This window comes from Chiloscyllium plagiosum, unplaced genomic scaffold (assembly GCF_037043375.1).
Source record: "Chiloscyllium plagiosum isolate Xiang-an unplaced genomic scaffold, Cpla_swu_hap1 HiC_scaffold_3, whole genome shotgun sequence".
NCBI classification, from domain to species: Eukaryota; Metazoa; Chordata; class Chondrichthyes; order Orectolobiformes; family Hemiscylliidae; genus Chiloscyllium; species Chiloscyllium plagiosum.
In genome coordinates, this window is record NW_028270141.1 from 22,199,844 (window position 1) to 22,223,813 (window position 23,970).

Genomic DNA, 23,970 nt, shown 5'->3' on the forward strand with positions numbered 1-23,970 from the left:
GACCTCTTCATTTACTCAAATATGTGAAGTTGATGAAGTAAAAGCTGAATAGGTATTTGGCAACCACACACGTCTGTGCGCAAAACCATCCATCATTATAAATGAGAGGCATTTAAAACTGTTGAGCAATTTTGACTCAAGGTGAACTATCTAGCCAATTTTCTTCTAGGTCTATAATAGAAAGTTGTAATATTTGATGGAATGATAGTTAAAAACAATTTGATGTTGGCAGAGGTTATAACCAGTGGTAATATATCACCAAATATGAGGACTTAAATAAACTCTAGCTTTGACCTCATGTTAGATAATTAACTTAATAATAGGGAATTGATCTTTTTGGATTGATTTGTGGTTGGACTCTGGCCAGTGTTGGACCTTCTATTCAATTGAGCTCCAATGGGCTTGAAATTGGAGGCTGGCGTCTCTGCATTGCATCAATGCAGAGGCCCACTCCATGATTCCTGCTGAAACCCAGAACATAAGTGAATGAGAGTGGGATGGGAGTCCAGATGAGGAGGGGTGAAGGGGTTCATAGGTACTGACATGGTTTCCAGCAGCCACCCCACTTCCTGAAGCGATTGGTTGAGGCCACTGTTGGAGTAATTCTGGTCTCCTTCCTATCGGAAAGATATTGTGAAACTTGAAAGGGTTCAGAAAAGATTTACAAGAATGTTGCCACGGTTGGAGGATTTGAGCTATAGGGAGAGGTTGAATAGGCGAGGGCTATTTTCCCTGGAGCGTCGGAGGCTGAGGGGTGACCTTATAGAGGTTTATAAAACCATGAGGGGCATGGATAGGATAAATAGACAAAGTATTTTCTAGAGTCCAGAACTAGACGGCATATGTTTAGGGTGAGAGGGGAAAAATATAAAAGAGACCTAAGTGACAATTTTTTCACTCAGAGGATGGTACATGTATGGAATGAGCTGCCAGAGGAAGTGGTGGAGGCTGGTACAATTGCAACATTTAAAAGGCATCTGGATAGGTATATGAATAGGAAAGGTTTGGAGGGATATGGGCCAGGTGCTTGCAGATGGGACTAGATTGGGTTGGGTATCTAGTGGGCATGGATGGGTTGGACCAAAGGGTCTGTTTCCGTGCTGTACATCTCTATGACTCTATGACTATTGGTGAAAAGTTGGTTGGCATGGATGAGCTAGACTGAAGGGTCTGTTTCCGTGCTGTATGACTCTATAAAGCCAACAGCATTTATTGAACATAATCAGATCTAAAGAAAGCAAAATCATGAAAATGCTCCAAATTTACATGCACATTTGATGTTCACTTTGACACACTAATATTAAGAGCGATGGAATATATTAAGCAATTTGAAGTCCATTAAAGTTATAGAGCATAGCTCATTACTGAATTCAGGTGATTTTGGAATTAGATTAGATTCCCTACAGTGTGGAAACAGGCCCTTGGGCCCAACCAGCTCATATTGACCCTCCGAAGAGTAACCCACCCAACCCTATTTCCCTCTGACTAATGCAACTAATACTATGGACAATTTAGCACGGCCAATTCACCTGGCCTGCGGGAGGAAACCGAAGCACCCAACGCAGACACGGGGAGAATGTGCAAACTCCACACAGACAGTTACCCAAGGTTGGAATCAAACCTGGGACCCTGCTGCTGTGAGGCAGCAGTGCTAACTGCTGAACCACCATACCGCTTTTGTACTGACTCTCCTGAGTTTGGTGTTGATGTAGCTTAAAAATGAATGATTTATCTATTCTTTCAAGAGTGAAAGAGTGGGTTTGAAACTTACAAGTTGCATGGAGAGAGGCAGGAAAACTCAATCAAAGATCTTCAGCATCTCATTTGCTTGCCCTCTGGCTGCAGTGAAACCAGATGCTTAAATCCACAAACTATGAGCTGTCTTGTGACATGACCATCTCTCTTGAATTGCCCATCTTCCCCAAATATGGTGTGGTGGTGTAGATTTCAGTTGCATGGCTTCCATGATGAGAGGCTTTGCGGACAAGTAGTCTCTATTTCAATGGCATTGGAACGTAAGAGGCTTGTTGATGCAAATCTTCAGCTATCTTTGACCGTGCTTTCAAATCTTTGGAATGTGGTTTCAGTCTTTTTTTTTAATCAGCTGGTGGATTCCAGCCATTAAATTTGTAAAGTCGTTTATTATAAAGTATGATTTCATCATCATGCTTGACTCTTTTACCAAACTCTTGGTCCTTTTCCCAAATATGCCCTTACCTGGCTTGAAGTCAAATGTTGTTGATAATGACTGGAATGAAGGGCCTTTGGACATTTTACTCGGACAAAGGTATTCATATAAACATAAACTGTTGAGGCTCTCCACTATCCACCGTTAAATAAAGCATCTCCTATTTGATTAATCGACTATTGTCTGGCTTTTCCGAACCCACCACACCCCCAACTGCCTCCACCCCTCCTGGCCCAATTATCTAGCTGCCTTGCGGACACGTGTTGTGTTTTGGCCATTTGCTAATTTATTTTCCAATAAGCCTGGTAAGATTCATAGTATCATAGAATCTCTACAGTTTGTGGAAGTAGGCCATTTTGTCCATCAAGTCCGCACTGATCCTCCGAAGGGAACCAGACACACCACACCCCTGTGACCTTACATTTCCCATGGCTAATCCACCTAGCCTTTGCATCCCTGGACACCACGGGCAATTTAGTATGGCCAATCCACCTAACCCACACATCTTTGGACTGATGGAAGGAGATGGAATACTGTGCGTGCCAATTTTTTTATGTGCCCACCTGCTGTCCAATTAATACTAAGTATGAAAGTCAGCCCTGAATCATCTTAGTTTGATCTGTTAAATTTGATTTCTTTGGGGGCATCAGTGAACAGTGATCTGATTGATTCTCCATTCACCTTGTACAGTGCTCAAATGAAAATATAACAAAACTGCGGTACAATATTAAATAACTATTTTCATAGATATTAAAATAAACTTCATTTGAAGGTAAATTAGTTTAAGAATTAAATTTCATTGCAGGGCGATAAATCCTGTGGGAAGATTTGGAATCCTCTAACTATACATTAGTGAATACAAGACATTAAGGTTTCAAGAATAATCATTGTAGAAGATTGTTGGAAGAGAAATTATCAATTAATAATCCGGACATACGGACAAGGAACAAGAATAGGCCACTCAGTCCATTGAGTCTGCTCCATAATTCAATAAAATCATGGCTGATCTAATTTTAACCTTCCTTCATTTCCCTGCTAATCTTTCATCACCTTAAGTAATCAAGAATTTATCTACTTCTGCCTTAAAAAATATTTTAAAATTCTGCATCTACTGCCTTTTGAGGAAGGAAATTTTTAACACATATTTCTGATAGAAAAAATAATTTCTCATCACTGTTTCAGTGGGCATCCCCTTGTTTGTAAAAGTCTCCCTAACTTTGATTAGATTCCCTACAGTGTGGAAACAGACCCTTCTGCCCAACCAGTCCACATCAACTCTCTGAAAAGTAACCCACCCAGACCCATTTCCCCTCTGACTAATGCACCTAACACTATAGGCAAGTTAGCATGGCCAATTCACCTGCCCTGCACATCTTTAGACTGTGGGAAGAAACCAGAGCACCTGGAAGAAACCCATGCAGACATGGGGAGAACATGCAAACTCCACACAGTGACCTGAGGCTGGAATTGAACCTGGGACCTGGTGCTGTGAGGCAGCAGTGCTAACCACTGAGCCACCATGGCACACTTAAACATGTGCTGCATCGGCTGGGAATTGAACCCGGGCCTCCCACATGGTGGGCAAGAATTCTACCACTGCACCACCGATGCATGATTTACGTGACCTCTGCATTTCACATCTTGACAGCGAGTTTGAGGCTTTTGAAAATGTCTGATTGTCTGTGTTAGAAAGTCAGATTTTCTAGCTCCTCTTCTCACTGCATTAACAATTGACAGTAGGGATTTTCTTTCTTGATGGATAGGATACTTACAGAATAAAAGAGTGCTCAAGTATATTGATACATAATCTCGCTGATTGGGGTTAGTGTTTTTTCTCTTGATTTATCACAGCAGTGTAGTACCAAGCATCCATTTGAAATAAACTGTACAAACAACTGTTATTCTGTTACTTTGGAATCTGCTTTTACTACTTCTGCACATTTGAGGATAAGCTTAAAATAATCTAAACTTCAAAGTAATTCTTGTCGTATGTTACAGTAAGGACCACATGAGGCTTCTGGTTAGATAAGTTTGCTGATACTGATTCTCCTTTCCATTCTTTTAAGGTAAACATTAGCAAAATTAGACAGTCCCTGGTGGAACTCTGAAACAAAGAAATCCAAAAGTAAGAGGAAACTTAAAATAGAAACATATCAAAATTAAATCAGCAGTCATTACCAGAGGGGATAAAATACTCCAGTCCTTGTGTAGTTCATTGGTTCTTAAAGATTTCTATTGTGCTAATGGACTCCATGCACTCATCAGTCCTATCTGATTTAAGTGGAAGTGAAATTTGCCATTCTTCCAGAGGGCCATACCTTGACCTCTCAATAGGAGAGAATCAACTGATGTTGAATTTAATCAGAGGGTCACCACATCTCAGCTGAGGGGTGGTGACCCCAGCCAGTTCATGAATTGAAACAAAAACAGAAATTGCTGGAAAAGCTCAGCAGGTCTATTCGCATCTGTTCAGAGAACTCAGGTCGGGTGACCCTTTCTCAGAACTGATGGTAGCTAGGAAAATGTTAGTTTTCATGCAGAAAATAAGGTGGGGGGTACGGGTAAAGATTAAATGATAGGTGGGGATAGAGCCCAAAGAGAGAGAAGAACAGTTGGACAGACGGAGGAGTGGATAATGATCCGGTTAGGCAAGTGAATAGATGATAATGGGCATTGTTAGTAGCTAACAACTGATTGTGTGTAATAGCAGACTGTGTTAACAAGGCCTGGTTTGTAGGGATTGGAGTTGGGACATGGGAGAGCTTAAGCCCTAAAGTTGCTGAACTGGATATTGAGTCCAGAAGGCTGCAGAGTTCCTAAGCAGAAAATGAGGTGCTGTTCCTCTATGAATTGAAATCTTCCTTTCTACTTGACTTAAATGCACAGTAATGGTTTAGAGAGGCCCAAATGGGCACTGCAAAACAGAACTCAAGGGGTCAACGTAAACATACACAGCACATATCAAAGGGTATTATGACAAGAGGTAATGATGCACCCCAATTCTCCTTTCCATGCAGAGTTTATGTGCCTATCTAATTAGTTGTGATGAAGGATAAACTGCTGTTAAGGTTGAATGGAAAGAAGTGCTTGTAGAACAACATTATAGTTTATTGCCTAATAACAATAGGTATAAGTTACAATAAATAGTTAGGCATCTTTATAAAGACAGTCAGGGACCAGAGATGGCACATCAGTCTTCATCAGGATCTTGTACTAGACTGATTCTTTCTCCACCCAAAGACTGTGTGATGACATCATATAGGGTGAGGCTGCAAGCAACTTTGACATTAGTTCTTCCAGAACGCCTTTCGTAACAAGTCTTAGGTTTTTCCTTTCTTAGAGGGAAAATGAATAATGTGGAGAATAAAACATTAAATAAAATCTGTATACTATAAATTCTCTGACAGGGTGGAAGTTTGTACTTCAGTCAGGGGAATCAAGGCAGTTGCAATCGACTGCTGAAAGGGGCAGAGCTTTGTCACAATCGGCAGATCTAAAGTGATCAGACACACATCCCTGTCAAAGGTGAAATTATTGTCAGGCACAACACCAACAAGACTCCAAGGGAAACAACCATATAACCAAATCTACATTTTTCTCCACTATTATTGAATTATATCAGGAATGGTTTTACAACTTTATTGAAGTTACTTGCTGATTTCTTTTCCTGTGGTATTGACCAGATTTTTACATTGCTCATTGTTAGCAAGTGTGATTACATTATTCCAAGAACAATATTGAGCGCAACTCAATTTGAATATCATTACAGTAAGCTGGAATGGGTTTCTCATCGTAGGGAAAACTTATTGATTTATTTAACTACACTACATCTATTCTTCAGCATAACCTCCGCAAAATAGATTATTACCTGAGGTGGTCACATTGCAAGCTTTAGGGTTCCCTGGGCTCAGGCATTGATGAGGGCCCATATTTGATTTGCTTCTGGAGCTCCATAGTGGACAGTCACATCTTTCACCTTCAGTATAACACTTCTAAGTGCTAATATCAGATATCTTTGCCCAAATGGTGATATCTGATCACTCTTGTTTCTCATCTGCTGGTAGAAGCTGGAGATTTTGAATTTAATGGTGAAATGAGGTCATAGTGACCTGAGAAACAGATGTAAGGAAATATTCAAAATAAGTTTTGTACTTAACAGCAGCAGAATACTTTACTGAACAAAACATCTGTTCTTTCAAGTAAATTCAAAGAATCCTGAGATTTCTATTTTTGTTTACTGTTGTTGTGAGGACTAATATTTTGCAATATAGTTTTTATGGCTTATAATTTATATTCTTGATTTTTTGAAAGTCAATTCTCAATCCCTGCGGATTGTGGGAAGAACGCATCTAAGGCATTCTGGTGTGGAGGCTTTTCAACATGCTTTGAATCATAAATAACTTGCAGTACTGTGGATGTAATCTTGTTATAATTCATTTTAATTTTAGAGAGAGGAGAATAAATCAGCCTGGATTTTGGTTCTGAGCTGCTATTCATTGGTCCACAATTAAAAATAGATTTGTGTAGGTATTTGATAGACAAGTTTGGACATAGCAATTGCAGAACATATTAATGCAACCAGCCTAGAGTCACACAACGTGGATGAAGACTTAGACAGGAATCCCAGGAAAGGCATGGAGCCTGTCCCCATTGCTCAGAAGGGAAGGGTGGAGAAGAGCAGAGCAATAGTAATTGGGGACTCGATAGTTCGGGGCACAGATAGACAGTTTTGTGGGGGCGAGAGAGACTCACATTTGGTATGTTGCCTCCCAGGTGCAAGGGTACGTGTGTCTCTGATTGTGTTTTCCGGGTCTTTAAGGGGGAGGGGGAGCAGCCCGAAGTCGTGGTCCACAATGGCACCAATGACATAGGTAGGAGGAGGGCTGAGGATGTTAGGCAGGCTTTCAGGGAGCTAGGTTGGAAGCTCAGAGTTAGAACAAACAGAGTTGTTGTCTCTGGTTTGTTACCCGTGCCACGTGATAGAGAGTCGAGGAATAGGGAGAGAGAACAGCTAAATGCGTGGCTACAGGGATGGTGCAGGAGGGAGGGATTCCGGTATTTGGATAACTGGGGTTCTTTCTGGGGAAGGTGGGACCTCTATAAGCAGGATGGTCTACACCTGAACCTTAGGGGCACCAGTATCCTTAGCGGGAGGTTTGCTAGTGCTCTTGGGGGGGGTGTTTAAACTAACTCTGCAGGGGCATGGGAACCTAGACTGTAGCTTTAGGGTGCAGGACCTGGAGTGTAGGGAGGTTAGGAACATGGCATCAATCTCAAAGGAGGGTGCCTGTAAACAGGAAAGTGGCTTGAAGTGTGTATACTTCAATGCAAGAAATATACGAAATAAGGTAGGTGAACTTGCAGCGTGGGTTGGTACCTGGGACTTCGATGTTGTGGCTATTACGGAGACATGGGTAGAACAGGGACAGGATTGGCTGTTGCAGGTTCCAGGGTTTAAATGTTTTAGTAGGGTCAGAGGTGGGGTAAAAGAGGGGGAGGTGTGGCATTGCTTGTCAAAGATCGTATTACAGCGGTGGAAAGGACGATGGATGAAGACTCGCCATCTGAGGTAGTTTGGGCTGAGGCTAGGAATAGGAAAGGTGAGCTCACCCTGTTAGGAGTTTTTTACAGGCCTCCTAATAGTCCTAGAAATGTAGAAGAAAGGATTGCGAGGATGATACAGGAGAAGAGTGAAAGTAATAGGGTGGTTGTTATGGGGGACTTTAACTTTCCTGATATTGATTGGAAAGCTTTAGCTCTAGTTCGTTAGATGGGTCGGTGTTTGTCCAATGTGTGCAGGACGGTTTCCTGACACAATATATAGTAAGGCCAACAAGAGATGAGGCCATACTGGATTTGGTTCTGGGAAACGAACCAGGCCAGGTGTTAGAATTAGAGATAGGTGAGCACTTTGGGGACAGTGACCACAATTCGGTGACTTTTACTCTAGTGATGGAGAGGGATAAGTGTGCACTGCAGGGCAAGAGTTACAGCTGGGGGCAGGGAAATTATGATGCAGTGAGGCATGACTTAGGATGCGTGGCTTGGAAAAGTAGGCTTCAAGGCAAGGGCGTAATTGATATGTGGAGCTTGTACAAGGAGCAACTACTGAGTGTCCTTGATAAGTATGTACCTGTCAGGCAGGGAGGAAAGGGTCGTGTGAGGGAGCCGTGGTTTAATAAGGAATTGGAATCCCTTGTTAAATGGAAGAGGGCGGCCTATGTAAAGATGAGGCGTGAAGGTTCAATTGGGGCGATTGAGAGTTATAAGGTAGCCAGGAAGGACCTGAAGAGAGAACTAAGAGCAGTAAGGAGGGGACATGAAAGGTCCTTAGTTGGTAGGATTAGGGAAAACCCTAAGGCTTTCTATAGGTATGTCAGGAATAAAAGAATGACTAGGGTAGGAATAGGTCCAGTCAAGGATAGTAGTGGGAAGTTGCATGTGGAGGCTGAAGAGATTGGGGAGACACTGAATGAATACTTTTCGTCAGTATCCACTCAGGAACAGGACATTGTTGCCGATGTGAATACTGAGTCACAATTAAGTAGAATGAATGGCTTTGAGGTATGTAGGGAAGAGGTGTTGGAAATTCTGAAAAGGGTGAAAATAGATAAGTCCCCTGGGCCTGATGGCATTTATCCTAGGATTCTCTGGGAAGCAAGGGAGGAGATTGCAGAGCCATTGGCCTTGATTTTTATGTCCTCGTTGTCTACAGGAGTAGTGCCAGAAGACTGGAGGCTAGCAAATGTGGTTCCCTTGTTCAAGAAGGGGAGTAGGGATAACCCTAGTAACTATAGGCCGGTGAGTCTCACTTCTGTTGTGGGCAAAGTCTTAGAGAGAATTGTAAGGGAGATGAATTTATGAACATCTGGATAGGAATAATGTGATCAAGGATAGTCAGCATGGTTTTGTGAAGGGCAGGTCATGCCTCACAAACCTTATTGAATTCTTTGAGAAGGTGTCTAAGGAGGTGGACGAGGGGAAAGCGGTAGATGTGGTGTATATGGATTTTAGTAAGGCGTTTGATAAGGTTCCCCATGGTAGGCTACTTCAAAAAATACGGAGGTATGGCATTGAGGGTGAGTTGGAGGTTTGGATTAGGAATTGGCTGGCTGGAAGAAGACAGAGGGTAGTAGTTGATGGCAAAGGTTCATCTTGGAGTGCTGTTACTAGCTGTATTCCGCAAGGATCTGTTTTGGGACCATTGCTGTTTGTCATTTTTATAAATGACCTGGAGGAGGGGCTAGAAGGCTGGGTAAGCAAGTTTGCGGATGATACGAAAGTCGGAGGACTTGTTGACAGTGAGGAAGGATGTGGCAGGTTACAGCGGGATATAGATAAGCTGCAGAACTGGGCAGAAAGGTGGCAAATGGAGTTCAATGTAGCTAAGTGTGAGGTGATTCACTTTGGTAAGAGTAACAAAAAGGTGGGGTACTGGGCTAATGGTCGGATACTTGGTAGTGTGGATGAGCAGAGGGATCTTGGTGTCCATGTACACAGATCTTTGAAAGTTGCCACCCAGGTAAATAGTGCGGTGAAGAAGGCATATGGCGTACTGGCTTTTATTGGTAGAGGAATTGAGTTCCGGAGTCCTGAGGTCATGTTGCAGTTGTATAAGACTCTGGTGCGGCCACATCTGGAATATTGTGTGCAGTTTTGGTCGCCATACTATAGGAAGTATGTGGAGGCACTGGAACGGGTGCAGAGGAGGTTTACCAGGATGTTGCCTGGTATGGTAGGAAGATCGTATGAGGAATGGCTGAGGCACTTGGGGCTGTTTTCATTGGAGAAAAGAATGTTTAGGGGTGACTTGATAGAGGTGTACAAGATGATTAGGGGTTTAGATAGGGTTGACCATGAGAACCTTTTTCCACATATGGAGTCAGCTATTACGAGGGGGCATAGCTTTAAATTAAGGGGTGGTAGGTATAGGACAGATGTTAGGGGTAGTTCTTTACTCAGCGAGTTGTGAGTTCATGGAATGCCCTGCCAGTAGCAGTGGTGGACTCTCCCTCTTTATGGGCATTTAAACGGGCATTGGATAGGCATATGGAGGATAGTGGGCTAGTGTAGGTTAGGTGGGCTTGGATCGGCGCAATAGAGTTTGGAGATGAATAGAGAATTCAAAGTTTGTGAGAAGATTAGTAGCTCAGGGGCTCGTTGTTGTGGTTCTGTTCAGATTCACTAGAGAGGAAAAAAAGGACAACCGACTCCCATTCCTAGACGTGATGGTACAGAGAACCACAAAGGTATACAGGAAAGCCACACACACAGACCAAATCCTGAACTATGAAAACAGCCACCCCAACACACACAAAAGAAGTTGCATCAAGACTCTGTTCAAAAGGGCCACAACACACTGCAGCACACAAGAACTGCAAAAAGAGGAAGAAGAACACCTATACAATGTATTCGCCAAAAACGGATACTCCCGCAATTTCATCAACAGATGCCTAAGGGAAAGACAATGGAATGAGGACATGCCACAGCCTAAAGGACTAGCCACGTTACCATACATCAAGAACATTTCTGAACTGACAGCCAGACTACTACGACCATTGGGACTCATAACAGCACACAAACCAACAGCCACTCTCAGACAACAACTCACCAGGACAAAGAACCTGATACGCAGCCTGAGCAAAACCAACGTAGAGTACAAAATCCCATGCAAGGACTGCACAAACACTACATAGGACAAACAGGAAGACAGCTAACGATCTGTATCCATGAACACCAACTAGCCATGAAACGACACGACTTGCTATCCTTAGTAACCACACACGCAGATGACAAGCAACATGAATTCGACTGAGACAACACTACTATTATAGGACAAGCCAAACAAAGAACAGGCAGGGAAGTCCTAGAGGCATGGCACTCATCCACAGATTCTATCAACAAACACATCGACCTGGACCCAATATACCGGCCACTGCAGCGGACAGCTGGAACTGACAACCGGAAGCGGCAGAGACAAACCACTATAAATGCCGGAGGAAACATCACAGAAGCGCTTCACAGGAGGCTCCCAAACTCTGAGGATGTCACCTAGACAGGGGATGAAATGTCTGCAACACAAATTCCCAGCTCGGCGAACAGAATCACAACAATGAATACAGAATGATACCCATCTAAATCATTTTGAAGAAAACTAAATTTGATATAAATATTTTAACTCTAGGGTTGTATAAGTTTTATAAAATACATTATTTTATAAATTGTATAAAACAAATAGTGGAGTGGGAACAGTACTGGACTAGTAACCCAGGAATTCAGCTGTAACGAATTTGATAAAGTGAAGAAGGTCTCATGGTCTCGTGGGTAACATTTTTGCCTTTTGTTCAGAAGTCCAAGTCTCACTGCAGGACTGAATGGTCAGGGGAAAAAAGAAGTCACATTGTGGCCAAAACAACTTGAGCATCAACTTGTAAATCATTTGAAAGTACATCATTGGCAGGCAGTAAAAGTGAGAGAGCCATGAATCACACATCTAAAAGCAAACTCTGACAGCTCATAGAAATCTGAGCACTAAAATAGAGAATGGAAAGAGAAACAGCTGAATGTCTCAGGTCAATAATCATTACTTTTCAATTATTCACTTGCATCATCATGAGGAGTTTGATGTGTAGGTGCAGAGTTCCCAAAATGATTACTTAAATTGGGAACAATAAGCAATAATATAAATCAATAGTCTGGAGTTTGCAGCAGAGGCAAAGCAAGAGATTACATTTGTGTTAAAGCAAATCTTGCTGAGAGATCTACTGGTCTTTCCAGCAATAATTTCACCTCCATCAAAATGCAGTGATACTGTAACTGATTGCTGTGGTCTTCACTGCAGTTTCACAACATGGGGCTTCGGTAATGTCAACAAGATTGTTTGTACATCATGATTACCAGCAAAAAATTGCTTTTCTTAACTTGGAGTCCCCACATTGCTTTCTCTGTTGACTAAAACAATTACTATGATTCTTGATGATGTGCTTGCACTAAACATTTTCAAATGAAAATCTACGAGAGATATAAATAAATTCACCTGCTTTTGGGTTCTAACCTGTCTCTTGGTTATGCATTACATGCAGGAAAATAAACGCTTGTCAAATTTATTTATTTTTATCTGATTTCTGGCTGTATACTGGGCACCATATTGTACCAGATGGCTCCATCAGTTGCACACTTGCATTTAAGGATTGCTGTAAACAGCTATAATCTGCTTAAGATTTGTATAAATACCTTGAGTTCATTTGTTGCCATCTGCCATTTAATACTGGGGAAAAAAAAAGAGATTATAATCACAGAATTATTACAGTGCATAATGAGACAATTGTCTGCACCAGCTCTTTGAACAAATGCCATGACCACATACCATGAAATTCTCCCAATATTTCCCCATAACCCTGTAAATTGTTTCTATTTCAATAATTATCTAATGTCCTCTCTAATACCTTGATTGAACCTGCCCCCACCACACTCCCAAGCAGAAAGTTTTTCCGAACAGTGCATTTATTTCTTTTACAAATCACTTTAGATTTATGTTTCTTGTTCTTGATTTTTTTTCACAAGTGGGAATAGTTTTGCGCTGGCTACTCTGCCCAGGCCTCCAAACTTCCACCAAGATTGCCTCTTTGCTTTCTGCTGTCCAAGGAACATCATGCCAACTTCTCCAATGTGTCTTTACCACTGAGATTTCTCAACACTGGAATCATTCTCATAAACCTTTTCTGCACTCTTCCAATGCATTCACATTCTTCCTGAACTGTGGTGCTGAGACTTGGGCACCCAGAATAGCTAAGGTCTAACCTATGTCTTATATAAGTTCAGCATAATGTTTTTGCTCCTGTATTCTATGACCCTGTTAATACAGCCTGGGATACTGTATAGTTAATTTATTGCTCTCTCCACATCCTGCCACCTTTAATGCACATATATACCTAGCTGTCTGTCCCTGCACACCTTTTAGGGTAGTGCCATATACTCAATATTGTCTATCCATGATGTTTATATCAAAATCTGTCACCTCACACTCCTCTATATTGAATTCAATTGCCATTTATACTATAATTTTACCAACTTGTAAATATCCAGTTGAAAGTTCACATTATTCTTTTCATGATTTACAATAATTCCAAAGAGTGTATCATTCTCAAACTTTGAAAATGTTCCTTGCTCTCCAAGATCCACATCATTAATATAAATCAGAAAAAAACCAAGGGTTCCAATACCAATCCTTGGGAAACTCACTTGTAAACATTCTTAGACTAGGCTGAAGTATTTTTCAGCACTTTTTCATCCCCCAATCAAAGGGTTCCTTACCAGATCTGCCAGTGCTGAAAATGTGTTGCTGGAAAAGCGCAGCAGGTCAGGCAGCATCCAAGGAGCAGGAGAATCGATGTTTCGGGCATGAGCCCTTCTTCAGGCATGAGCCCTTCTCCAGCCCTACTCCTGCTCCTTGGATGCTGCCTGACCTGCTGTGCTTTTCCAGCAACACATTTTCAGCTCTGATCTCCAGGATCTGCAATCCTCACTTTCTCCCAGAATTGCCTGTGCTTTGTTTCTTAAAAATGTGTTGCTGGTAAAGCGCATCAGGTCAGGTAGCATCAAAGGAGAAGGAGAATCGATGTTTCGGGCATAAGCCCTTCTTCAGGATTCCTGAAGAAGGGCTTATGCCCGAAACGTCGATTCTCCTTCTCCTTTGATGCTGCCTGACCTGCTGCGCTTTTCCAGCAATACATTTTTAAGCTCTGATCCCCAGCATCTGCAGTCCTCACTTTCTCCTAGTGCTTTGCTTCTACCAACAATTATATTTTTGTCAAAAAAATTACAACCAAAATAGAAAATAGCATAGCCTCAAACTTCATGTGTGAACTATTGTAACTATTGTATTCTGGGGAGGATTGTCGTGGAAATTTCAAATGTTATTATTCCTTTCCCTCCCTTTTACTTCAATTGTATCTTGGTTTCCTGAGTGCATTGATGGTTTTGTGAAGACGGTTTCAATAAGCTTTGTGTAATCATTTCAAGAATGCTATCACTTTAAGAACCTCAACATGCAGATGAACTAAATACCTAGATGTCATCACTTGACCAGAGGCCGTGTTCACTTTACATGGGTAGCAGCCTAGAAAAGGCAGTGTTTAGAGAATATTTTGTACCATCTGTACTAGTTCTTCTGTAAATAAACCCATCAGAGATCTTCAAATGCATGCAATCTATATACCACATCTGTGTTTCACAGAGATAGCATTAGAACTGCCTATGTAGTGGAGAGTGGTAACTGTCCTATTTAAAAGGTGGCTCAGTGGTTAGCATCACTATCTCTCAGCACCAGGAACCTGGGTTCAATTCTAGCCTCAGGTGACTGTCTGTGTGGGCCTTGCACACTCTCCCTCTGTCTGTGCGTGTTTCCTTCAGGGTGCTCCAGTTTCCTCCCAAAGTCCAAAAATTGGCAGGTTACATGGATTAACCAAGGTAAATGCAGGGTTACAGGAATGGGGTGGGATGCTCTTGAGAGGGTTGGTATGGACTCAATGGGCCAAATTGCCTGCTTCCACACAGTATGAATTCTATGGAGAGGAAAGGAGGCCACGATAGACAAAATGTAGAAGCTGCAAAATAGCAAATGAGAAGTTTCCATAGTTTAGAAAACAGCAAAAATTAACACAGAAGAGAACAAGGCACACTTTGCAAACTGTGAGTATTTAAAGCTGGACAAAGTCAGGCAGGCAGCCTTGTTGAAACCAAAGGCTTTCTAAAACTTTGTGATTCTATTAGATCCATCACCTTTGCACAGTAAAGGCTTTTAATTCATTTTCCCATTCCACTTCAGCTAATTTTTACCTCATGCTTACATAACTTCCCTTATTAAAATTGAGCATCCTTACTTAAGAACGAGGTACCTCAGTTTCAAAGAAATGGGATCACTCATCACTAAAGGTTCTTTTACAACAAGATTTTGACTGGTCCTTTATCATTATACAATACTAGATATAAAATAGTCTTCTAGTCAGTTCCTCAACAAACTGCTCTAGTAAACCAACTCTAAGACACTACAGAAACCCATCATTTACAGCTTTAGTGGTTCATCCAGTTTATAAGACCATAATACTATAAGACCATAATACATAGGAATGGAAGTAAGGCCATTCAGCGCATCGAGTCCACTCTGCCATTTATATGCAGATTGAATTCACCCAAGAGGACTGTGTTGCCCTTGCACTTTGTTTGTGTTACATATAGATAGCACACGTACACATTATAGTTGGAAGCCCATTAAAGTATCTCTTCTTCACTTTTGAACCTGGATAGCAAGTGCCAAAACAATATTAAAAAAAAAGTTCAGAATCTGCTCTTATTTGTGAAGTACATGCATACATTTTTCACCTCATGGCAATGATAAAATCATGAATAACCAGTAGAATTAGCTTTTCTTCTTTTAAGATAGGGGCCAAGGGTCACGACAGAAGCTTTGATGGCTGGAACATACCTATTGGTAAGACAACATTGGGAAAGCCAATGTAAACTGCATCCTCTAACAGACAAAGTATGCTCAGCATGCCTTATTATAACAAACATTTTCTTTCTCTTTATGGTCAAATACAAAGCATCATGGGTGTAGCCTATATCATATCATTGGCACCATCTGGGTTATGCTATTGTTGTGTCAGAGATCTAAGTGGTGTCAGTATTGCTCAGTTCTCCAGTGGACTGATTCCCATTGGATAGTTGACGATTGTTGACAAACATCGACTGAGCAATAGTAAAGCACAAAAGGAAAGGAGACAAATGTTTCTTAAAACAGCCTGAGTTTTAAGAATAATTCAAATATAGTTCAAAGATAGTAACATCAAATAAATGGCAGTAAATGCAAACACCCAGACCATTGGGTTTAGATTAAATTCCCTACAGTGTGGAAACAGGCCCTTTAGCCCAAATCAACCCTCCAAAGAATAACCCAGACCCATTTCCATCTGACTAATGCAGCTAACACTATGGGCAATTCACCTGACCAGCACATCTTTGGACTGTGGGAGGTAAACCGGAGCACCTGGAGAAAACCCATACAGATATGGGGAGCATATGCAAACTCCACACAGATAGTCACCCAAGGCCGGAATCAAACCTGGGACCCTGGTGCTGTGAGGTAGCAATGCTAACCACTGAACAACCGTGCCCCTGAAAAGCCTACTGCACCTGGTATTCCCAGGCAGCCTCCCATCCAAGTACTAACCAGGCCTCAGTCTGCTTAGCTTCCGAGATCAGACGAGATCAGGAGTTTTCAGACTGGAATGGCTGTTTAGGCGTCATTAGCATACGGATTGGTTTTTGAAAATTACACCAAATTATGTGGCCTCATAGAATAAAGGCAATGAGCCTTTATTGTTTAACAGAACAACTCATGGTCACAAGCAAAGAAGGCAGGATTCCAACAAGTCAAAACTGACACTCAAAGAGAAATCTGGAAGATAAAATACAGACAGTGGAAAGGGATAAGCTGAGAGATCCAGCAAGACATGAAACATCTTGACATGCAAACCCATTTTGAAGCCAACAGGACCATCTACAGACCGAGGTCAAATGGACAAAATTCCCTTCACTAAAAGATGGAGTTTCTCACCTAAAAAATGGCAATACCATTAAATAGCATTACATCAAACATATGATAAATAACGAAGCCCTGAAGGTGTTCCAGCTGAAGTCTTCAAAGATGCTGGGTTTTTGCTCACATCAAGACTCCATGCACTCATCCTATGGATTTGGATGAAGCAGAATATCCCCTGGACTTCAGGAATGCAACAATTGTAACGACTTTCAAGAAATAAATTAATTATGTTTTTGAGACTATCAAAGTATTTTATTCTTGTCTGCAACAGTGAAAATCCTGAATCACCTACTTCCTGTGTCTGATAAAATCTTGCCTGAGAAACACTGTGCCTTTCGATAGTCATAGAGTCATAGAGATGTACAGCATGGAAACAGACCCTTCGGTCCAACCCTTCCATGCCGACCAGATATCCCAACCCAATCTAGTCCCACCTGCCAGCACCCAGCCCATATCCCTCTATTCCAGAAAAACCTCTGACATGGTGTGTCTTGCCAGATAAATCCAAGTAAAATGTTTGAAACAACACTGGGAACTCTTCATTGCATTTTTCAACTCGACCTATTGTATATGATTCAGTAATACATGGCTAAGTGGACTTTGCTCCAAAGATTTGGGTGTGTTGAAACACAATCATATTCTTGTAATTGCATCGCAATAATAAAAGGCAGCTGTCTTGGATGGGAGATCTGAGACAGATACTCTACAAATCTGGATCAGGGTTAAACAAGGCTGTGAGTTAGCCCCTATATGGTTTGTTTGATCATGTTTTCATATAGATTCTTCTGGCCAGACTTCTTTTTAACTATCATTGAATGTTAATGTTACCACATATGACGGGAAGGCTAGAGAGCAGAAGGCTCTGTGTGTCGTCATCAAGGACTTCAAACATTAATCTATCTTCATCCATCAGTGCTTCATAACCACATTAGGCAACTGGTTTCAATCAGTAATAAATGAATCGTTAAACTGCTCTGGCTGCTGTGACTACTTGGAATTAAAAGCTAAAGTAAGAATCCAACATGACTAAGATTGACTGAAAGTCTTCACAAGTTCTGTCTATCTCACCTTAAAGTGAGAAACTTCATCCATTAATGAAAAGGATTTTGTCCATTTGACCTTGGTCTGAAGATGGTCAAGTTGGTTTCAAAAAACATTTGTATGTCAAGATGGTCAGGTAAGAACATGATTAGCAATGGGGTCCATTGTGTATAAGGAGGCACTAACCTAGAGCTGCTGCTGTTTCAAATGACAACTGTTCTGTATCTTCCACAGCTCACATTGATATGCCCATATCAGCTCTTCTCCACATCAAAGGGTTGTTAAAGAGTGCTCAGTTAGCAGGAATGGACTGTCATCTCATCCACGTCCCGCATCTCCACCCTTAAACGCCTCCCCTCCAACCGCAAGGACAGAACCCTTCTGGTCCTCACCTTCCACCCCACCAACCTCCGTATAAATCGCATCGTCCGCCACCTACAAATGGACCCCACCACCAGGGATATATTTTCCTCCCCACCTCTATCTGCTTTCCGCAAAGACCATTCCCTCCGTGACTACCTGGACTACCCCTATCAAGCCACCGTCCCGTCCTGGCACCTTCCCCTGCCACTGCAGGAATTGCAAAACCTGCACCCACACTTCCCCTCTTACCTCTGTCCAAGGCCCCAAAGGAGCCTTCCACATTCATCAAAGATTCACCCGCACTTCCACACATGTCACTTATTGTATCCGTTGCTCCCGATGCGGTCTCCTCTACACTGGGGAGACTGGATGCCTTCTTGCAGAGCACTTTAGAGAACATCTCCGGGACTACCCCGTGGCTGAACATTTCAACTCCCCCTCCCACTCTACCGAGGACATGCAGGTCCTGGGTCTCTTCCATCGCCACTCCCTCACCACCTGACGCCTGTAGGTCTCATCCTATACCTCAGGACGCTTCAACCCCAGGGCATCAAAGTGGACTTTACCAATTTCCTCATTTCCCCTCCCCCCACCTTACCCCAGTTCCAACCTTCCATCTCAGCACCGCCCTCATGACCTGCCTACCTGCCAATCTCCCTTCCTACCTATCCGCTCCACCCTCCCCTCTGACCTATCACCTTTACCCCCACCTCCATCTACCAATTTCACTCTCAGCTACCTTCTCCCCAGCCCCATCCCCTCCCATTTATCTCTGCATCCCCCGAAGCTCCCAGTCCCATTCTTGATGAAGGGTTCTGGCCCGAAACGTTGATTTTCCTGCTCCTCAGATGCTGCCTGACCAGCTGTGCTTTTCCAGCAACAAACTCTCAACTCTGATCTCCAGCATCTGCAGACCTCACTGTCTCCCTGTCACTTTGAAGTATTCATTGGCTATGAATGGACCAATGTGCTTCAGAAATTCCTGCCCATAAAATGTGGCATTTTATCCATCTATGAATATGTAATGAGCTGAGAACAAAGTAATCAGTCAGGAAAGCCTGACCCCTCGCCCTGAGTGAAATACCCTCCCATCTTTCTACCTACCTCCAATCTTAGTCACAAGTCAAGAAAATTCTGCCCCATGAGGAGGTCTTACTCCTTCGAGATTCAAATTGTGACCACTGCTTGAGTCCATGAGGCATAAGCATACTGGGTGACCGTGCTCCTCAGCAATAACTTGTTCAAGTTTTTACAGTCTTGTAGGAGTTCCAATGAAGACTGGAAATTCGGGCCATTGTGTTTTGGTACATCAGGGCAAGCTGGCCAGATGCAGACAGACTATGCTTCTGAATGGACGAGAGCTCCTCTCATAGAATTGCCTCAGTGTAGAAGCATGTCATTTGGCCCATCGAGTCCACGCTGGCCCTCCAAAGAGCTTCCCACCCAAATCTTGCCACCTCCCTAACACTGCATTTCCCATGGATAATCCATCTAGCCTGCACATCCCTGGACACAATGAACAATTTAGCATGGCCAATCCACCTAACCTGCATATCTTGGACTGTGGCAGGAAACCGGAGCATCCAAAGGAAACCCACGCAGATGCAGGGAGAATGTGCAAACTCCAACCAGACAGTCATCTGAGGATGGAGTTGAACCCAAGTCGTTGGCCCTGTGAGGCAGCAGTGTTAACCATTGAGCCATCATCCCTGTCCTCACAAAAAACTCAGCCCAACACAATATGAACACAGTGTCTTGATTCCACTTAAACGTTTCATACTGCACATTTATTTATTCACTGTCAAGTTGAAGAATTGTAGGATCATTTGTGCCCTAACCGACACATGACTAAACTCTCGACCATCTCATAGTGGCAAGATGTTCTTGCAACAAAAAATGAACTTGGATTCATTGACAACTTCAGATATTAGGTAAAAACAATGACTGCAGATGCTGGAAACCAGATTCTGGATCAGTGGTGCAGGAAGAGCACAGCAAAAAAGAAAGAAATTCTCTGCCTTCATTCCTGATGAAGGGCTTTTGCCCGAAACGTCAATTTTGCTGCTCGTCGGATGCTGCCTCAATTGCTGTGCTCTTCCAGCACCACTGATCCAGAACTTCAGATATTGTCAATGCATTGACCAAAAAATGGTCAGGCTTTGAATATTCTTTGTAGAATTTGTATTACAACAAGCAAAAACAATTTTGATGACCATACATCAACTATATAATTTAGAAGTCAATTCCACCTCTTCCTTGATCCTGCTGAATTCCGGAGATCAGCCTGCATAATTATTTTATACCATGGTTGCATTTGTAGGTATTGATTGTTTCTTTTTCCCTCACAGCTGCACTTACACAGCAGAAAGTGTTCAAAGGTCAGTAGTACAAAATTTCAAGAAAGCTGCAGTTTTCTTTGTTAGATTGGGGGAATGATCGCATACATACCAACATTCCTTGGACCTCAAAACTGGAACTCTATGCTCTTCTCCCCAGAAATAGAATTTAAATGGCTCTTTAACTTTCAACTTATGCCTTTTATCTTTCTATATTTTACCCAAGATTTTGTACCTTGGTACCTTGTACCTAAGATGGCGCCGTGAATGGTGACATTGATACTTTTCCCTGTCCTTCTCTATCCCTGTACTAAAGTACATGTGACAATAAAACCTAATTCTAAATCTAATAATTCAAGTTCTATTTTACTTTGTTTTAGTTTTGACAACCCTGAGAGATATTGCACTGATGCAGTTTTAACAAGATGAATAGACAGATATGATCAGTTGTCTTTCAGTCTTCCAATCATGTGGTTGCTTTTCTGTGGTATTATCTACATTATCATGATCAAAAATCACAAGACACTAGGTTATCATCTGACCGGTTTCTTTGAAAATGTGAGTTTTCGTAGCTTTGTTTCTTCCTTAGGCGTAGTATGAGAGAGGGAAGGAATACCAACAGCAGAGAGGTAGTCACGCTAAAACTGGCTGTCTCCTGTTGAATCTTTAATCAGTTAGAAAAGGGACACAAATTTCAATTGATTAAAAGTCATTGTCCCGAGATAATTAAAGGTTTTATCAGTGTGTTCAAAGGTGACATCTCAGGTCAAACAATGCATTTTAGGTGTGAGGGCACGCTCAGACTCCATCCGTGTTTTAAATTGGTTTCAGGCTGGTTATTGTTTTGAACAAAATTGAATGTATCTGCAACTTCACACACATCTTGGATGAAATAATTCACCCCATAAATTCATATGTATGTGCGTGTGTATGTGAGAGAGAGAGTGTGTGCGTGAGAGGGAGGGTCTGTGTGAGTGAGAGAGGGTTTGTGTGAGTGTGTGAGCGTGTGTGTTTGAGTTTGCTTGGTGTGAGAGAGAGAGTGTGTGTGTGTGTGAGAGAGAGAGAGAGTGTATGGTGTGATGGGGTCACCTGTACTGCGACATGAACCCAAGATCATGGTTAAGGCTGTCCGCATGGATACGGAACTTGGCTATTAGCTGCAGCTCGGTGATTTTGTGTTGTTGTGAACCGTGAAGTCCACCTTGGAGGATGCTCACCTAAAGATCGGAGGCTGACTGTTCTTGACTCTTGAAGTGTTCTGCCAGTGGGAGGGAACACTTTTACCCAGGGGAAAGCTGCTGTCAATGACTTCTAGACCTCACGTCGTTTGGTAGAACTCTTCAAAAAGTATATTCTGAAAATCTCTGCATCTACTGGTGAGATTCAACATTCTCACTGTTCTCGAGATGCAAGGGAAGCAGAACCTCAGGGTTATGTCCCACCCAACCTACAGTGTGAACGTAGTGACCTGGAACCTTTAGATTCCATTGCCACAAATAATGGCACAAGAAAAGTTTTTATTGCTACATTTCTTGTTCATTTAAGCCAATATTGACTGATCTGCCCCTGTATTGTGGGCTTTTGCAAATTATCTGATAAAGTAATAGTTATGTTAACTTAAAATAAGAACTAGATGTGGGTAATGTAGTTTGAATGATTCAACAGATCTTTATTACAGGTTTTGGTATATACATATACCACAGTCACAGGCACTTCGTATTATTCACATACAAACAGTAGCACAATTCCATCAGCATGTCATGCTTCAAATGACCCTAGTAAAGATGAAGTTCGAGAAGTTTATACCCTCACACGCTATGATATGGTGATGATATCATGACTCTGTCTCTTAAAGGTATACATCATACTCATTGTAAACCATAACACAACAATGAATAGTGCATAAAATAAATTGCTCGAGAAACTCAACTGGTCTGGCAGCATCTATGAAGAGAAAGCAGAGTCATTGTTTCAGGCCAGATGACCTGTCTTCATCACTGATTGAAGGTGGTAATTATGCTGAAGACAGGGGTTGGGAAGGGGGGTTTGAGGTCCTCATGAGCAGATTTTCTTCCTCTTCAGCTCACCATTATTCATCTTTTTGTCGACTCAGCTACTATTGTTTCTCTCTGTGCTCCATCTCCACCTATCATTTACTCATTGTCCAGCCCTCAACCACCCCAAAGCCCAGCTTTCAGTATAGAATGTATACCATATTTTCCTAACTTACAATCAGAGAAGGGACTCTGAACCTGAAACATTGACTCTGCTTTCTCATCACAGATGTTGTCAGACCTGTTGAGTTTCTGTAGCAATTTCTGTTTAATTTCATAATTCCAGCATCCACAGTTCTTTGATTTTTATTTAGTGACTGGTGTATTACATTTTATGAGATGGAGAAAAATGGATTGCATAAAATTGGCATGAATTTTAACTCAGTGGTGTTGGATACAAATTCTGCAAATGAGAACTATAGCAAAATTGTTATTATGGACCAGGTTGATCAACAAGTTAACATCCTAGTTCTATCTTTTTAGCTTTATTAGAGCAATTTGGTCTTTTTTGAGGTAACGACTGCACTCAATTTGAGAAAGCTGTGAAATGAGCAACTTCTTGGTGCTGTCCAGTAAAGGAGGCACAGCACAAGAAGAATGGAAAGCTGTAAGTTTAGACCATAATAACCTCCCAATACCAGTCTCATGTTTAGGTAAGACACAAAAAGAGATATTGTGCACAATGAGCATGTACATTCCAATAGCCCATGTGCAATCTGTAATGTTGGGCTATTGGAATGTACATGTTCATTGTACATTGTACAATGACTAATCTCCTGAGTAAAGTAAATTGCTCCAAGGATACTTTAAGAACTAGGACATCATAGAAAGTTGGACTGACAAGAGCAGGACATCCAAATAGCAAACTTTTTAAACAGGTATTCATGTTACATTTTTGCTTATGATGTTTTGACACAATAATTGGCATTCAAATAGCAGCATTACTATAATAAAAATGTCCTCTTGTAGCTCACATGAGCAAATTTGACAATGCATCACATGAAGAGATATAAGGACTGATTGTCAGTAGCTTGATCAAAATAGTACGTTTTGAGAATTTTCTTAATGGAAAAGAGAGGGGTACAGAGACAAAAATGGAAAGGGAGTAAGTTGGGCTTGGGTGTAAGCAGCTGAAGACACAGTCACCACTATTATTGATCAAAATCAGTCATTCAAGAGGCAGAATTGAATGGTACAGAGATCTTGAAGATTTGTAGGATTTGAGGTTGTTGTAGAGCTATGGAGGGGCAAGACTATGAATGGATTTATAAACAAACATGCAAATTTTGCAATCATACTGTCACAGACTGAGAGCCAATATACATCAGTAAAAATTGTTGTTTTATGAATGTGCCCTGGTATGAGTTAGAACAGCAACAGTTTGCATGA

General features: G+C 41.8%; 1 long non-coding RNA gene and 1 pseudogene across 1 annotated transcript in view; one reads left to right on the forward strand and one right to left on the reverse strand.

Annotated features, from left to right (window-relative positions):
* LOC148150536 (uncharacterized) overlaps positions 1 to 23,970 on the forward strand; it is a 49,998-nt gene that overhangs the window by 8,086 nt on the left and 17,942 nt on the right. The window lies entirely within an intron of this gene.
* On the reverse strand, positions 16,367 to 16,485 carry LOC122555599 (5S ribosomal RNA; annotated as a pseudogene).